Here is a 15,101-nt window from a genome sequence, read left to right on the forward strand (position 1 = left end):
ACTTTTCCATTGGTTATTGGAGGGGACCTGAATACAGCAGGTCAGATGCCTCAGTCTGATCAGAGTACAACAAAATGTCACGTGGTCTCATGATGTAAATACCCACTGTCCGCTGCCAACTTCACAATCTGGATGTCTGTCCTGCATTCTCTCCTGATCTCCAGACTGCACAACGAGCTCATCATTAGGTATCTCTACTTGCTGGCTCACAGGCACCTCAGGCTCCACTCCTTTTCCCTGAAATAATTTTGCTTTTCTTTCAGTGTTTCCTGTCATAGGGAAGGTGCTATCAGTATTACCCAAACCAAAACCCTTGATATCATACCTCCCATATCCATTACTGTTCACTAAATGAGGGGCAAAGACTATTATATTGCCCCTTAACTACCTCCGGGATCCGTTATCCTCCTGACTGGGCTCCTTGGCTCCCGCCGTCCTTCCTGCCTTTCCCCCAACTTGTATCCCACCTCACCTTCTCACTCCTCACCTCCCTCCCCGAAACCGGTGGTCTGTCCACCTCTAGTCTTATCTTTGAACGTGGATCTATTACTTCTCCATTTGAAACCTTTCGGTAGCATCCCATGCCTGCAGTTTTCAAGTCTTACCTCCCTAGTGTGGAGTTCAGGCCTGCTGTGATCTCGCTATCCCCTGATGTTCCCAGCTCACCCTCTGCCACTCTCCTGGTGGAAGGGATCAGAAAACCTGGATCCCTTCATTCTCTTTCAACTCTTTGTATTTTTGCACATGCTATCTCCTCTGCTAGCAATGCGCTTTCCTTAACTGGCTTAATCAACTTCTGTACTTTTGTGTTATTAGGTTATAGTCCTATTTGTGGCTTATATAAGATGGCATCTTTCTTTCTTACATGGTAGTCTAGAGATGGATGCTTTCCGTGAGATCCTCCAGGAACCCAGGTGGCTTTGAACCATCCTTACGTGATGCTCTTGTACGCATGATCTGAGGTGGCTTTCAGCCTCGGTCTCCTTCCAGGCAGCAGGATGAAAGATGGATGAAGAAGAAACATACGTTTCCCTTTAGGGGCACATTCTAGAAGCTGTACATATCTCTCCTTCCCAATCTTTCCTGCCTCCTGGCTGTCTGGTACTCTACTTCTGTGGTAGTAGAAGTAGTAGCAGCAGCAGCGACAGTGATGGTGGTGGTGGTAGCAATAGATCTCTAGCAGAAGTCGTAATAATAGTAGCAGGGGCAATAATAGTAGTAGGAGTAGAAACAGTATCATTTCCCATTCAGAGTTTCAGAAGAAATTGAAGGGTTAAGTGGCCTTGGTCACAAAGTCACACAGCTAATGCATAGACAGCCACGTCAGCATTCGAACCCAGAGCCCTCTTACTCCAGAGCCCACCACCAGCTTTCAGTCCAATCACACTGAGTGACAGTTGTTTCTTTACATGATTATCTCTCCCGCTAGAATCTGAACTCCTTGAGAAAAAGGACTTTTCCAGTCCTTTTGTCTTTTGTAGAGCTTTGTCTTTGTAGAGCTTAGCATAAGGCTTGGCATATAGTCAGTAATCAGAAAGTACTTTAGACATATAAGTCAGGTTTCTTAACCTTGGCACTCTTGACGTCTTGGGCCAGATAATTTTCTGTTGCAGGGCTGTCCTGTGGGGTGTTGTAGGATGTTTAGCACCATCCTTGGCATCTACACACTAAACGCCAGTCGTACATCTCTCTACCTCCCTGTCAGGGAGACCAAAAACGTCCCCAGGCATTGCCAGCTGTCCCTTGGGAGGCCAAATTCCCCTGGTTAAGAACCACTGATTTAAATCAAGTGATGGCCAAGGAGCCTTGAATACTGCTCACATCCAGAAAGGACGTCTTCAGGATTGGTAAGGCTGCTGCGTCTCTCAAAGATGATGATTTGTTTTCCAGGCCTCTGTGTGTCTGGTGTACAGAGAGGAGGCTTGCTACACTCAGAGGGTGTCTACGGAGGCGGCTGCAGTGATCTCCCTGAGTATGCCAAGCCTTCTTGGGAAATACCAGAGAGGGTCCCTCTGGAGGCAGATCTCCCTGGGCCCTGCAGATCTGCTGTCTGGCCTGGCACCATGTGGCAAAATCTCATCGCCTTACCCAAAACTATGCTTTTGTAACTCTCCCGGCAATACAGGGGCCGTGTTCTGTTTCCTGATTTCTCTTTTCTATTTCCAGATGTGTTACTGGTGACATGTGGAGCCCATGGAGAACTCTGTTGCAACCCAAGTCTCTTATTCTCTGCCAGCCCCGTTGTCATAATTTTCCCGCCGTCTAAGCCAGTCTAAGTTATGTTACCATGTGGTGGTCAATGTCTGGGTATCGTTGTCACCTATATTATTCTCGGGCCTGTAGCATGTTGCAAGGAGAAAGCTTTATAGGTTTTTCTACAAAGGGAGTTAGCCCTTCTGTGCTTGCATCGCCTTTATTGATGACAAGGGACAGGAATTCTAAATCTGCCATTTATTTGTTGTGTCATTTTGGACAGTATACTTAGCTTCATTGATACTTTATTTGTTTACAAAATAGAGTAACCTATTTGTCCAAGCTACCCCTACAGAGTTATTATAAGAGCAGAATAAGATAATCTGTGCAAAAGGCTTAGACTCCCCAGTGTTATATACTATTAGTGCACTTTTTGCACCCAAGAAGACTGCAGCATCCTCGTTCTTTGGTGCTGGTTGTAAGTTCAGTTAAGGTAGACTCTATCTCTGCCTTTTTCTCCCAGTTCCTAGGACCTAGAAAGTATTCAGTAAATACGTGATGAATGACTGTACGAAGAAGAGTTGGAAAGTCAGACCCTGTGGTCCATTGCTCCACTGGGGGCTGGAGACAGGGGTAGAGAGTTGAGTTATTGCGTGGTTTACATGTCACTTACATTTGTGAAAGACGTTGCAAGCAATCACATTTTTAAGAGTTCACAGAGTATTTACTAGAGGTCACAAACTTGAGTGCCTGCAGAGGCGGTACACACGTAAGACACTGGCAGGCATGAGGTAAGACAGGTGAGGAGGGACCCAGGAAGCTGGGGAGAGCACCCCCAGCCTGAAGACATTCACAGTTCATGTACTTTGAAGTCTCTGCATCAGCCAAACAAAATATGTCTTTGGGCCCATTTAGGTCTTCCGGCAGCCATTTGTGACTCCTAATTTACAGTGTACCTAGGATAAACCCTGGCGCAGGTGCTGGGCAGATAAAGATGAGGCGCTCAGAGTCCAGTAGCAGAGGTGGACAGAAAATGAACAGTGAAAGAATGAGAGTAGCTAAGGTGTATTGAGAGCTCCACCAAGCTCTGTTCTGTGTCCTTTACAAATGACAACAGCCCAGTGTGAGGTAGGGGCTCTTATTGCCCCTGTAAATGAGGCTAGTTAAGATGCAAAGAGGTTGAGTAACTTGCCCAAGGTTATGAAGCCAGTAGCTGGCTGGTGATGAAATGTAATGTGCTGTGGCCAATGGTGGAAGAGCACAGCAGCCCCCTTCTAGATCTCATCCTTCCACTCTTGCCCGCTTCCTGTCCATCCTCCACACATCAGCCTAAGTGGTCTCACAGGGTCACTGAGATCAGGTCCCTCGCAGTCTCCCAGTTGCTCACGCAGTAACGTCCCTGCTCCGAGGAGGCCCCGTGCCATCAGGTCTGCGCTCAGCTCCGCTTGCTCAGCTGCACAGGCCCCAGACCCTTACGGTCACTCTCCCCTCTGCCCAAGTCTCTCCTTCTTCTGAAGGACCGTTGTCATTCCTCTGGCCTCAGCTCCAGGGTCCTCTCCTCAGAGGCCCACGCTGCCAACCCTGTCCAAAGGCAGCCTTCTGCGTCACTCTCCTCCTTGTCATTCTGCTGGTCTCCTCCCTGGCACGCGTGTTTGCCTGGCTGACTCCCCCACTGGGATGTGAGGTCCAAGAATGCCAGGACATGTCCTGTTCCCTGTATCATGCCATTGGTGACACATGGCCTGCACAAAGTAGACACACGATAAAGACATGTCTGTTGACTGAACGAGGCAGCAGGTGGGAGGAGGCTAACTTCACGGTGCAGAATCAGAGGGATTGAGACCCACCCGACGTCATATAGGTTAACGATGGCACAGTCGAGATTTGAGCTGATCGTGACAGCGCCTTGCTTGAAACCCGTCATTGCCTCCCCATATTTCTCCGGTTAGCGTCCCTGGCACTTGGCATGGGCCACAAACCTTGATGTCTGGCCTTGCATCGCCTCCAGCCCCATGGCCCCCGGTTCTCTGCACACCCTCCCTTCCTGCTGTAGCCACGCTGACTTTGCTGCCGCCTAGTCAGTCCACGTTCTGGCCGGTCCAGCCCTTTTCACATTCTCTTCCCTCAGCTCTCATTATCCTTCAAGTTTCATCTTAAACACTCCTTCCCCAGAAATCTGTACCCAAGCCCCCGGACCAGATTAGATGCCTCTCAAGTACGCTCCATTGCATTGATCACAACTGTCGCTACAGAGTCATTTTTGTGATTCACTGTCTGATTCTGATTCTGGCTCTTCTGCCCAGGTCCCCAAGAAGGGCACCCGGTTCATCTCACTCATCTCTGTGTACGCAGGGTCGCTTCCTGGGCCTGTTAGGTGGCAGGTGCTACGTAAACATTTGTCCAGGGACTGAGTGAATGAATCACTGAGTGTCAGTGAGTGAATGAAGAGCACCTGAATCTACTGTACCCACCTCCCTTCTCTGGGAAATCTCCCTGATAAGATTCCACAGCCTGGCGGGCGCTTGCCCTTCACAGATGTCTGTCTGTATCTGGTAACCAGAGAGGTCGAGCTACAGGGGTAAGGAGCCCTGTGTTTGTCTTGTCCCAGCGCAGGAACGGGAAGAGCTTTGGCTCTGACTGTTATAATGAGGACTAAAATTAGCCCTTCGGGGGTGATCTTTGTTTACCACTGCCTGAGGTCACTGTTCTTGGAGAAAGGTCAAGAGAACCGGACAGGAGGTGGGTGTTTACAAGTTCTGGCCCGACTAGCCCACGATACCACGCCTCAGACCCTCGTTTCCCTGACCCCTCATTAATTAGATCTGAAGAGGCGACCTCAGACATGGATTTTGTCTTTGAAGAAGGATCCAGAGCCCAGGATAGCGTCCTGAAGGCTTTGTTCTCCTCCTCCCCTCCACGCTCAGTCAGTCTCTCACCAGGTCCTTGTGATTCCAGCTCCTCAGAAGCTTCTCTTCTTCCTCGGGGGATGGGCAGGGGCATGGGGGGTGGGGTGGTCAGAGTTCTGCTGTCGCCTGAGGAGCCCTGTGTTTTAATTTGCATTACGTGTGACGGTACCTCCCGCGACCTCCAGGTTGGGCGTTCTTCAGGGTTGGTGGTGGGAAACCAGGTCTGTACAGAGATGCAATCAGAAGGGAAAAGTGTGGGGCAGATAAACCTGCTTTTGCCCTCAGAACAACTATCCCCCCCACCCCACCCACCCCGTAGTGGAGCTCTGTCTGCAGGCCAGGCACTAGCTAAGCATACAGTCTGCATCACCCTGGACTGGCCCGTTCTCAGTCATGGTAAGATCCAGACATGGCTCACTAGCTCATCTCCAGGACTTCTGTACCTATTCAAGCCTAAGGACAGCACATCAACTCTTGCTTTTTTAGCTAATAACACTATTTGAGACCTAGAACTTCACTGGTGTCTCATCCCACCGACACAGCTGCCTCGTGTGTACACATCTCGCTGTGTCATTGGTTTCTCATCCCACCGACACAGCTGCCTCGTGTGTACACATCTCGCTGTATACACATTCATAGGGACTTGGAAAATGGTGGGCAACTGATATTTGTTGAAGAGGATCTGGAAGAGAAATCGCAGTTGCTAATATTAGTAATTTTGGCTCTGCAACTTTGAGTCAGTTACTTAGTTTAATTTTGTTTCTTTTTACCAGGACTGTCGGGAGGCAAAAATCACATGTGTCAAAGGTGCCTAACCATTTTTTCTTTTGATCAGCATGGCTGTCCTCCTGGTTGGGACACTGCCCTCTCCCTCACGCCTCACTGGACAATGCTTGTTCACCCTGCGGGTCTCACTGAGATGCCACTTCCCCAAGCAGTCCTTCCCTGACCCCTAGGGTAGATTGGGGCCCTCTTAATTATAAGATTTCAAAGTACCCTGCACTTTTCCCACTTAAGACAGCTGTAAGTATTGATATAATTTTATGTTAAATGCTGACCTCTTCTGCTCCCTCCAGGGTACAGGAGGGCAGATACCATATCTATCTTATTTTCTTCCTTGACTGGCACAGAATTGGCATTCAGATTGACTTTCCCTAAGGTCAGCATTTAGACCTCCATGTCACTAAATCCTCTTTCACTTGATTTCACTTTTTATTCTGGAAACCTTCAAAGGTATACAACAGTCAACAGAAAAGAAATTTCATGTACCCATTACATGTAGTGGCTGAGAACGTATTTGTCCTGCATCCCACTTCCTAAGCGATGGGTCTAGTGACTGCTTTGGGGGAAGTGTTAGGGAAGTACTTAGTACATATTACACTGATGTTACAGATGTGTCAACATGCGGCTCACTCTGGAGAGTATGTCCGTGTGCACATATGCATGTGGCAGTGATTGGTCTAATGGACTAGGATGATGGTAGATATTTAACTGAAAATCTTCTGGTTTGGAGTTTTCACGTAAATGCCACTGAAAACATGAATATTTCAGACCCTTTCTGAATCTAGAGTAGTTATTAAGCTCAGGGGAACAGACTCTGTTTGGAGGGAATCTGAGCCAATTTATAGGCTGACAAGAGAGCTGTGTGTTGATATAAAATCCACCCTCCCCATGTGGTCTCTGCACCAGTTGGGAAGAGATCTTGGGGTTTCAGAAGAGACCATTTAATGGGGAGATTTTCCATAGGTTTGATGGACAGATTTCAGGAGAAGTATATAGTACTTGTGTGTGTGTGTGTGTGTGTGTGTGTGTTTAAATGTGCCAAGTGAAGCTGAAGAAAAAGGAGTACTGCTTGCTAATACCAGTTATTGTTAATGAAGGCCTGCCCAGGTCAGTTGCTGTGCCAGGAGGTCCTTTACAGTATATCTGTTCCTCACAGCAAGGTTTTAAGTTCAATGTCATTACCCCACCTGAGATGTGAGAAAATGGAGTGGTTCAGAGAGTTGCCCATGCCTAATCACATAGCAAGTGGCAGAGCTAGAATTTCAATCCAGGACTACCTATTTCCAAAGCCTGTGCCCTTTCCATTACACAACATCCTGAAACATTCTTTTGTTTACTTGAGAGGTAAGTACCAGTTGGGAACTTATTCACTTCCTCCTTTATTCATTGTAAACCCAGAATGTTTTACAAATTCTGCAGCAGCAGCCAGCTCTAAGGTTTAGGCATGTCATAGATTTTTTTTTTTTTTCCCCCAAATGGCTTATGTTGGTGTTTCTCTGCTTCTGGTTTGGAAGATTTTTCAGAGTCAGATATCTATTGTGACAATATTTTTAAACCCTTACTGAAAGTGCCAAGGCTGTCCCATTAGCTGTTCTTCCACTAGGCAGTCCAATCCATATTGGTGCCTTATGGGTGCATTACAGTGGCTGGGAAGTCCAAGACTTTGCATGTGTTTAGCAGTTATCAGTTAATTGCCTAAGTTGTAACTTTTCAGTGTTAGGATTTCTGTTAAGAAACACCATAATAAATTTGCTCTGACTTATTCCAGTTGAGGGGGAAATAATTAGGAAATGACTTTATTTTGACCCAAGGATAATAAATATCTCTCGCCTCACCTTTAGAGATTTAACATACTGGGTCATTTCCATGACCCAAGCTAAGTTTCAAGTTCTTTTTTTTTCTTATTACTTCCCAGCAGCTACCTTTGTTCAGTTTAAACGAGGCCATTCCTTGTTCCCAGGCATGATTCAAGTATTCATACTTCTGTGTCTTTGTTTATAATGTGTATAGCATTTACCATCTTACGACTTTTTAATACCAACTTCATCATCTACTTCTTTCTCAGATTTTTTTCCAGCACTTGAAAGCACAACTGCATATTGCCTTTCTATGTTTTGTTTCTCCATGGTTTGGATTTCGGTAAGGCTGCTTATTAGTGTCACTTACACCACAGTAATGAATGGGCTCATTTTCCCTCCTTCACTGGACTGAGGACTGGGACTCATGGTTTATCTCCATTGCCCCGTCACCTCCCACAGAATCTGCACTGCGTAGCCGCTCAGCGTCTTTTACTAAACTGCAATCTAAAGGGAAACTTGTGCGCTTTTATTTAAATAAGACCGTAAATTGGGCACAACTGTTTTCATGACTTTGAAATTCCCAGAAACGTTATTCTTCAGTACTGTTCTTTTGTTGAGATCGAAGGGGTTGGCTTTACAGTAAATCAAACGAATTGCAGAATCTTAGGACCAGAATAACAATGATAATAATGATAAAAACTAGAAGTCACCTGCATCATCCATTCTCTTCTCTTCAGGCCAGTTCCCAGCCATCTTAAACTGACATGGCCGTCCTTTCTTAAAGATCCCTTTGAAGAAGAATGTCGTCTCATGCCAACTCGTGTCTTCTAGTCTTGTAAGTTAGGCAGTTTTCTCTCAGTTAATCTGAGTCCTCCTTTACTGAAATTTATGCTCGTTGCTTTCATAGAAATGGAAAACAGTTGCTTTCAACTGAAGATATTTCCCTTCCTAAAGATGATTATTCCATCATTCCATATCCTTCTCTTCCCCTGGTGTAATTTTCCCTTCCACCTGACATTCTTTTCTGTTCTCCATTTCCAAACTATTGAATGCTACACTCTTTTTTTTTTTTTTTTTTTGCGGTACGCGGGCCTCTCACTGTTGTGGCCTCTCCATTGTGGAGCACAGGCTCCAGACGCGCAGGCTCAGCGGCCATGGCTCACGGGCCCAGCTGCTCTGCGGCATGTGGGATCTTCCCGGACCGGGGCACGAACCCGTGTCCCCTGCATCGGCAGGCGGACTCTCAACCACTGTGCCACCAGGGAAGACCTACACTCTTAATTTACTGGTCTTTTGCCTAAAAATACTCAGGCTAGGTATGATTAGTAAGTGATCATTGATTTCAGGTGTATCTAGAAATATGTCTCACACCATTAAAATCAGTGGATCCAGCCAGGTTGGTGAGTAACTGAAATACCGTGACCCTCTGAGATCTATGGTGGTTTCTTTCTAAGCCTGCCATCAGTCATTCCCATCTCAGTTTCTCCGGTTGCCTAATTTACAAGACATGATTTGTTTGTTGTAAACCTTACTTTGCAAGGTTCAAAAGAAACAGAAATGATGCCACAAGGGAAACAGTAAATATAGGCCATGGATTTTTTTTTTTTTCAGATCTGGTTTATAAATAAGCCTTTCTCAATTAGAAAAACACATGATCATTTTAAAGGAGATAAAAAAGAAAAGACATGGTACACTGTAAATGCACTTTTACCTTTTTGTATGGTTTCTCAATTAAGAAACCCCATGAGCTCCTTTGTGCTAGTTATTAGAAAGAAGAGTAAGCAGGCAACTTCCCTTCCTTATTTAGTTTAGCAAGGATATTGACTTACACTTGAGCAGAGGCCTCTGGGCCCTTTTGTTGGTTGGTTGTTTTGTTTTTAATTTGAATGCATTTAAAAACTCAGCATATGGACTGAGTTGCAGTGGTAGAGCTCCAGTTGAGCCCTAGCCCTCAAAGCCGACTTCCAGTACAAGAATAAAATGGGTATGCTTGCAGGTTAAAGAAGACATCAGTGACAGGTACTGAGTCAACAAACATTTATTTAATGTCTTCTATGTGTTAGCCTTACTGGAAAGTCAAAAAAGCAGAATGTTCATCTAGTTTACAGTTGAGGGTGGGAGACAGTTTAGCAGGCAATCATAATGCAGCGCATGCTAGGATAGGGACCAGTGGAAGCACCATGGAGGGGGGATGAACAGCACACCCTTGGACAAATTCCCAAAGGAATCGACACCTGAAGGTGATTAAGATTTACCAAGGGTCAGTAATGTAAGGGTGTTTCAGACAGAGGGAACTGCATGATGAAGCACAGAAGCGAGTGGGAGCAGGACCCATTCAGGAAGCTGCTGTTTGTTTCGACCAGAGAATGGGCAAACCACCAATAACTTAGTACTGCTCACCCTAGTTTCCCTAGGATGTGTATCTCAGGCACGTTTTTCATTTTTTCTCTGGTTCACGAAGTTAATTTCTCAAGCCTTCTGTGCTCCCCTAGAGCTTTGTATTTGCTCGCATTAAAACCCTTCTTAGGGCTTCCCTGGTGGCGCAGTGGTTGAGAGTCCGCCTGCCGATGCAGGGGACATGGGTTCGTCCCGGGAGGATCCCGTATGCCGCGGAGCAGCTGGGCCCGTGAGCCATGGCCGCTGAGCCTGTGCGTCTGGAGCCTGTGCTCTGCAACGGGAGAGGCCACAACAGTGAGAGGCCCACGTACCAAAAAAAAAAAAAAAAAAAAAAAAAAAAACCCTTCTTACATTGATTTTTTGCATTCCCCCCGGTACCTACGACTATGTTCCCTTCCTCCCTCTGAGCTACTCAAGGGTGGAGATCCAGTACTCGCCTCTGTATCTCTGTGACGCCATGCTCAGTGCTGGCAAAATTGTGTCTGAGAATTAATGAATCACTCCATGATGCATGAAGTATTCTGACTGGTTTTGACCCTAACTTTGCTGAGGGGGCACAGTTTGGGCCCAATATTGGTATCCCAGATATGAATCAAGAATTTGTTTTTTAAATATTGTATATTAACGCATGTATGTGGAATCTGAAAAAATTGGTATAGACGATCTTATTTACAAAACAGAAATAGAGACACAGACGTAGAGAACAAACATATGGATACCAGGGAAAGGGGGGCGATGGGGTGAATTGGGAGATTGGGATTGACATATATACACTGTTGATACTCTGTATAAAGTAAATAACTAATGAGGACCTACTGTATAGCACAGGGAGCTCTACTCAGTACTCTGTGGTGACCTAAATGGGAAGGAAATCCAAAAAAGAGTGGATATATGTATACGTATAGCTGATTCACTTTGCTGTACAGTAGAAACTAACACGACATTGTAAAGCAACTATACTCCAATAAAATTTAAAAAAAAGAATTTAGTTTTTAACTCAATTTTACGTTGAGTTGAGCAAGAGTGAGCTGGGTTGCTTAGGTTATTATTTCATTTAGTTCACATAATGGTCAACTCAGAGCTGAAAACCCATCTCATTTCTCTGCAGTGTTCTTAACATTGTCTCAAAGCAAGGTTTCATTTGAATATTTCTTCCGTTAGTCTTTCCTTGATCAGAGGTAGCTATGGTACGGTGATGATGACGACGATGATGAATGAAAACAATGAGAACAAAAATGGCTACTGTTTGTTGGGCATGTGCTGTGTACCAGGTGCTGTGCTACATGCTTCACATGCTACATGTGAATTAACTCACTTAATGAACTTATGAGGTAAATACTACTATTACTCTCCTTAAGGGATGAAGAAAATGAATGCAGGGAAGCATCACCGTGTCTGATCCAGACTCTGTACATGCTCAGTAATGCTTTCCTCATAGCAGCAGTGAAATCAAAAGACTGAAGGAGCCCTGAGGAGGCTGGGTATTTTGTCTCCCATCTGGAGGCAGGATCATGCTTGAACTGAATGCCTTGATACACACACTATGCCTAAAACATCTCGTCCACAACCTCGGTTCCCCTGGTGAACTCCTATTCACATTTCAGGACTCACAGCTCAAACTACTCCTCTAAGGGAAGCTTCCTTAATATCCCCAGGTAGGGTTGTCCTCTTCCTGCATTGTTCCTCTTAAATACCTTGTATTTCACCTGTGAAATCCCCCCATCAGTGTCACACAGAGGGTATGCTCCTAGAGGCAGTGTGTTTTATAGTGAAGGACATGGCTCTGAAGCTAACTGTTTGGGTTCAAACACTTGCTCTCCCCATGTGAGCTGGGTGATCCTACGGTGCTCTGCTCCCCCAAGAGACTGTTAACGCCCTGAGGCTAGAGAGATGATATTTACTATAAATGCTTAAATGGCTAAGTCACAAAATTGCCATTTTCTTGCCATTAATAGCAAATCTGACTGTATCCTCCTTCTGAAGAGCTGATGTACTGTTTCTTGATCTTGATCCCTGAAGGATATTGAGAATTGAAATTGTTGTTGTCATTGTTTTTAATGGACTATTTTTTAGAGCAGTTGTAGGTTTACAGCAAAAATGAGCAGGAGGTACAAAGATTTCATATCCCCCCTGCACTACACATGCGTCTCAACATCCCCACCTAGAGTGGTGCATTTATTACGATGGAGGAACCTACATTTACACATCATAGTCACCCCAAATCCATAGCTTACATTAATGTTCTCTCTTGGTGTTGCACATTTTTATGGGTTTAGACAAATGTAAATATGTGTCCACCATTATAGAACCATACAGAGTACTTGCGCTGCCCTAAAAATCCTCTGTGTTCTGCCTGTTCATCCCTTGAGAACCTAGGTTTAAGGCCATCTTTTTGTTTGCTTTTTCTTTTTCATTTCCATTTCATTTTCCTGTTTTTGTTCCTTTCCCTTCCTTCCTTTTTTTAGAGACAAGATATCTTGAAAGTTATGAAAACTTCAAGTCTATACTTGTAGTTCACCAACTCTTTTTTTTCTTAAGTTTAATTTTATTGGAGAAGAGTCGATTTACAATGTTATGTTACTTTCAGGTGTACAGCAAAGTGATTCAGTTATGCATATACATATATTCATTCTTTTTTAGATTTTTTTCTCTTAGAGGTTATCACAGAATACTGAGTAGAGTTCCCTGTGCTCTACAGTAGGTCCTTGGTTATCTATCTTATATATAGTAGTGTGCGTATGTTCATCCCAAGCTCTTGATTTATCCCTCCCGCTACGTTTCCCCTTTGGTAACAGAAGATTTGTTTTCGATATCTGCAAGTCTGTTTCTGTTTTGTAAATAAGTCCATTTGTATCACTTTTTAATTCAATTTCACATATGCGTGATATCATATGACATTTGTCCTTCTCTGTCTGACTTAAATTAGTATGGTAATCTCTAGGTCCATCTGTGTTGCTGCAAATGGCATTATTTAATTCATTTCATGGCTGAGTAATATTCCATTATATATATGTACCACATCTTCTTTATCCATTCCTCTGTCGATGGACATTTAGGTTGCTTCCATGTCTTGGCTATTGTAAATAGTACTGCAATGAACATTGGGGTGCATGTATCTTTTCGGATTATGGTTTCTCCGGATATATGCCCAGGAGTGGGATTGCTAGATCATATGGTAGCTTTATTTTTAGTTTTTTAAGGAACCTTCATGCTGTTCTCTATAGTGGCTTTACCAATTTACTTTCCCACCAACAGTGTTAGGAGGGTTCTCTTTTCTCCACACTCTCTCTCTAGCATTTATTGTTTCCGGACACCAACTCTTTCTTTTAATGTTTTCTTCTCTTTGTCTTGTTTGAAAAGTCTTAATCTGGCTCTCTCCCCTTTGTGCTAGAGAGATACTACTTTGTGTGAAAACTCTCGGCTCTGCAAGCTAAGTAAGCAGGCAGCTCCTTGGTTGCTAGAACAGTTGGCATCATAACTGAGAAGGGCACTGGCATCACCGTGGTGACCTCCACTTATCATTATGGCCATCCTCATATTGGCATCCTCAGTACCTGGAGTATAGTGAGTCCTGACAAAGGGAGAATAGGTGAGGGAAAGAATTCTCCAAGCTCTTGTGCATTTTGCACCATGGGAGAAGAATGGCATCATTTCTAGAGACCAAACCAAAATTGATAGAGAAAGAGAACTAGAGCTATAAGATCTGCTAAATATTCTTAGTAGCTGTAAGTATTGAATGCCTGCAGGTGGTATCACTGGACAAAATCAAGCATAGCAGTTTGGAATGTTTATTGTAGAGGAAGTCACTATGTCTTCCAAAACAGTTGAAAGACAAAAGAACAGTTGTCAATGCCTCTTAAAAGATAAAGTAAAACATATTTGTTGAGTGCCCACAGTATGTTAGGTACTATGCTAAACTATAGCATAGTATAATTCTTATTATAACTAGGGGAATTTGTAAAGGTAACCCCAGCTTATCAAGGATGTGTTGGTTTTATAACTTGTTTATGCACTTATTTATATTGAAGAGTATTCTTGAGTTAAGGTGATGTTTGTTGGGTGCTCCAAAGGCCTAATATCCAAATGGCCAAATGGAATAAAGGAATGCATGGGGCCAATTGGCAAGAGCTATTTGAATCTGCCCCTTTCTCACCCTCTGCCAGGAATCTTAAATTATCTCTTCAAGGCAGACCAGCCCTAAATGATCATATATTAATATAACTCTCTTTTCCTTGCTCCCCACCACAAGTAGTTGCATTAGAATAGCTTTGCTCTTTTTCATATATTTCTTGTCTGTAGCATTAGATCCCAGGCTTACTGATGTGTACACTTTAGATAACGTTGGATCAGGCCCAGTGCTCAGCTTGACAAATGGCACATTTGGGATGCCATTAGGACTGAAGAATGTTGAAAGATAAGGATTGTATAGACACCACTGTCTCTGTTGTTGCACAGTGTGTTGTCCTGTAATAGGATAGGCCAAGATGAGCTGACCTTGGAAGAGATATTTTAATATTGGAACTCATAAAATGTTTGGGAAAGTTCTCCCTTGTGATTCAGACTGGGATAGGTGCATATGTCCTAATCTCTTCTAAGTTATACTAAGATACAGCTATGATTGGGAATAGGTCTTGGTATGAATAACCTCATATTCATACTAGGGTAGACCTTGCAGAGGAAGCCAGCACTGGAATGTGGGACCTTAAAGACAAGAGGTTTGGAAGAACTAGAAGGGGGACCAGTGGTGAATCTTTGGATGACCAGAGCCAAGAGGCTGAGATCGAGGCTCATGTCCAAGAAGTCAGAATAAGCCTGAAATGATTGAGTTAGAAACCCAACATCACCAGAATGGAGAAGGAGCTAGGGCAATGGCAGAGGCAAACCAGAGGCAGGGGCCGGGGGCGGGGGGTGAAATCTGAGGATGTTCCCATCAAAAGGCAGCCCCAGCAGCCCCATTTTAATGGCCTTTAGCTCTGGGGTCTGCCACTGGAAACCCTTGGGCCCGTAGCCCTGCCCACTTAGT

The 15,101-nt window shown here is 44.4% G+C and overlaps 1 protein-coding gene and 1 long non-coding RNA gene across 8 annotated transcripts in view; one reads left to right on the forward strand and one right to left on the reverse strand.

The window, feature by feature from the left end:
- FGGY (FGGY carbohydrate kinase domain containing) overlaps positions 1–15,101 on the forward strand; it is a 413,817-nt gene that overhangs the window by 121,661 nt on the left and 277,055 nt on the right. The window lies entirely within an intron of this gene.
- LOC137218795 (uncharacterized) overlaps positions 1,039–15,101 on the reverse strand; it is a 32,519-nt gene continuing 18,456 nt past the window's right edge. The window contains exons 2-3 of the long non-coding RNA XR_010940856.1: positions 5,130–5,322; positions 1,039–3,935 (exon numbers count right to left, since the gene is read on the reverse strand). This is a non-coding gene — a long non-coding RNA (uncharacterized lncRNA). The remainder of the gene's footprint in view (positions 3,936–5,129; positions 5,323–15,101) is intronic.

This window comes from Pseudorca crassidens, chromosome 2, assembly GCF_039906515.1.
Source record: "Pseudorca crassidens isolate mPseCra1 chromosome 2, mPseCra1.hap1, whole genome shotgun sequence".
Classification (NCBI taxonomy): Eukaryota; Metazoa; Chordata; class Mammalia; order Artiodactyla; family Delphinidae; genus Pseudorca; species Pseudorca crassidens.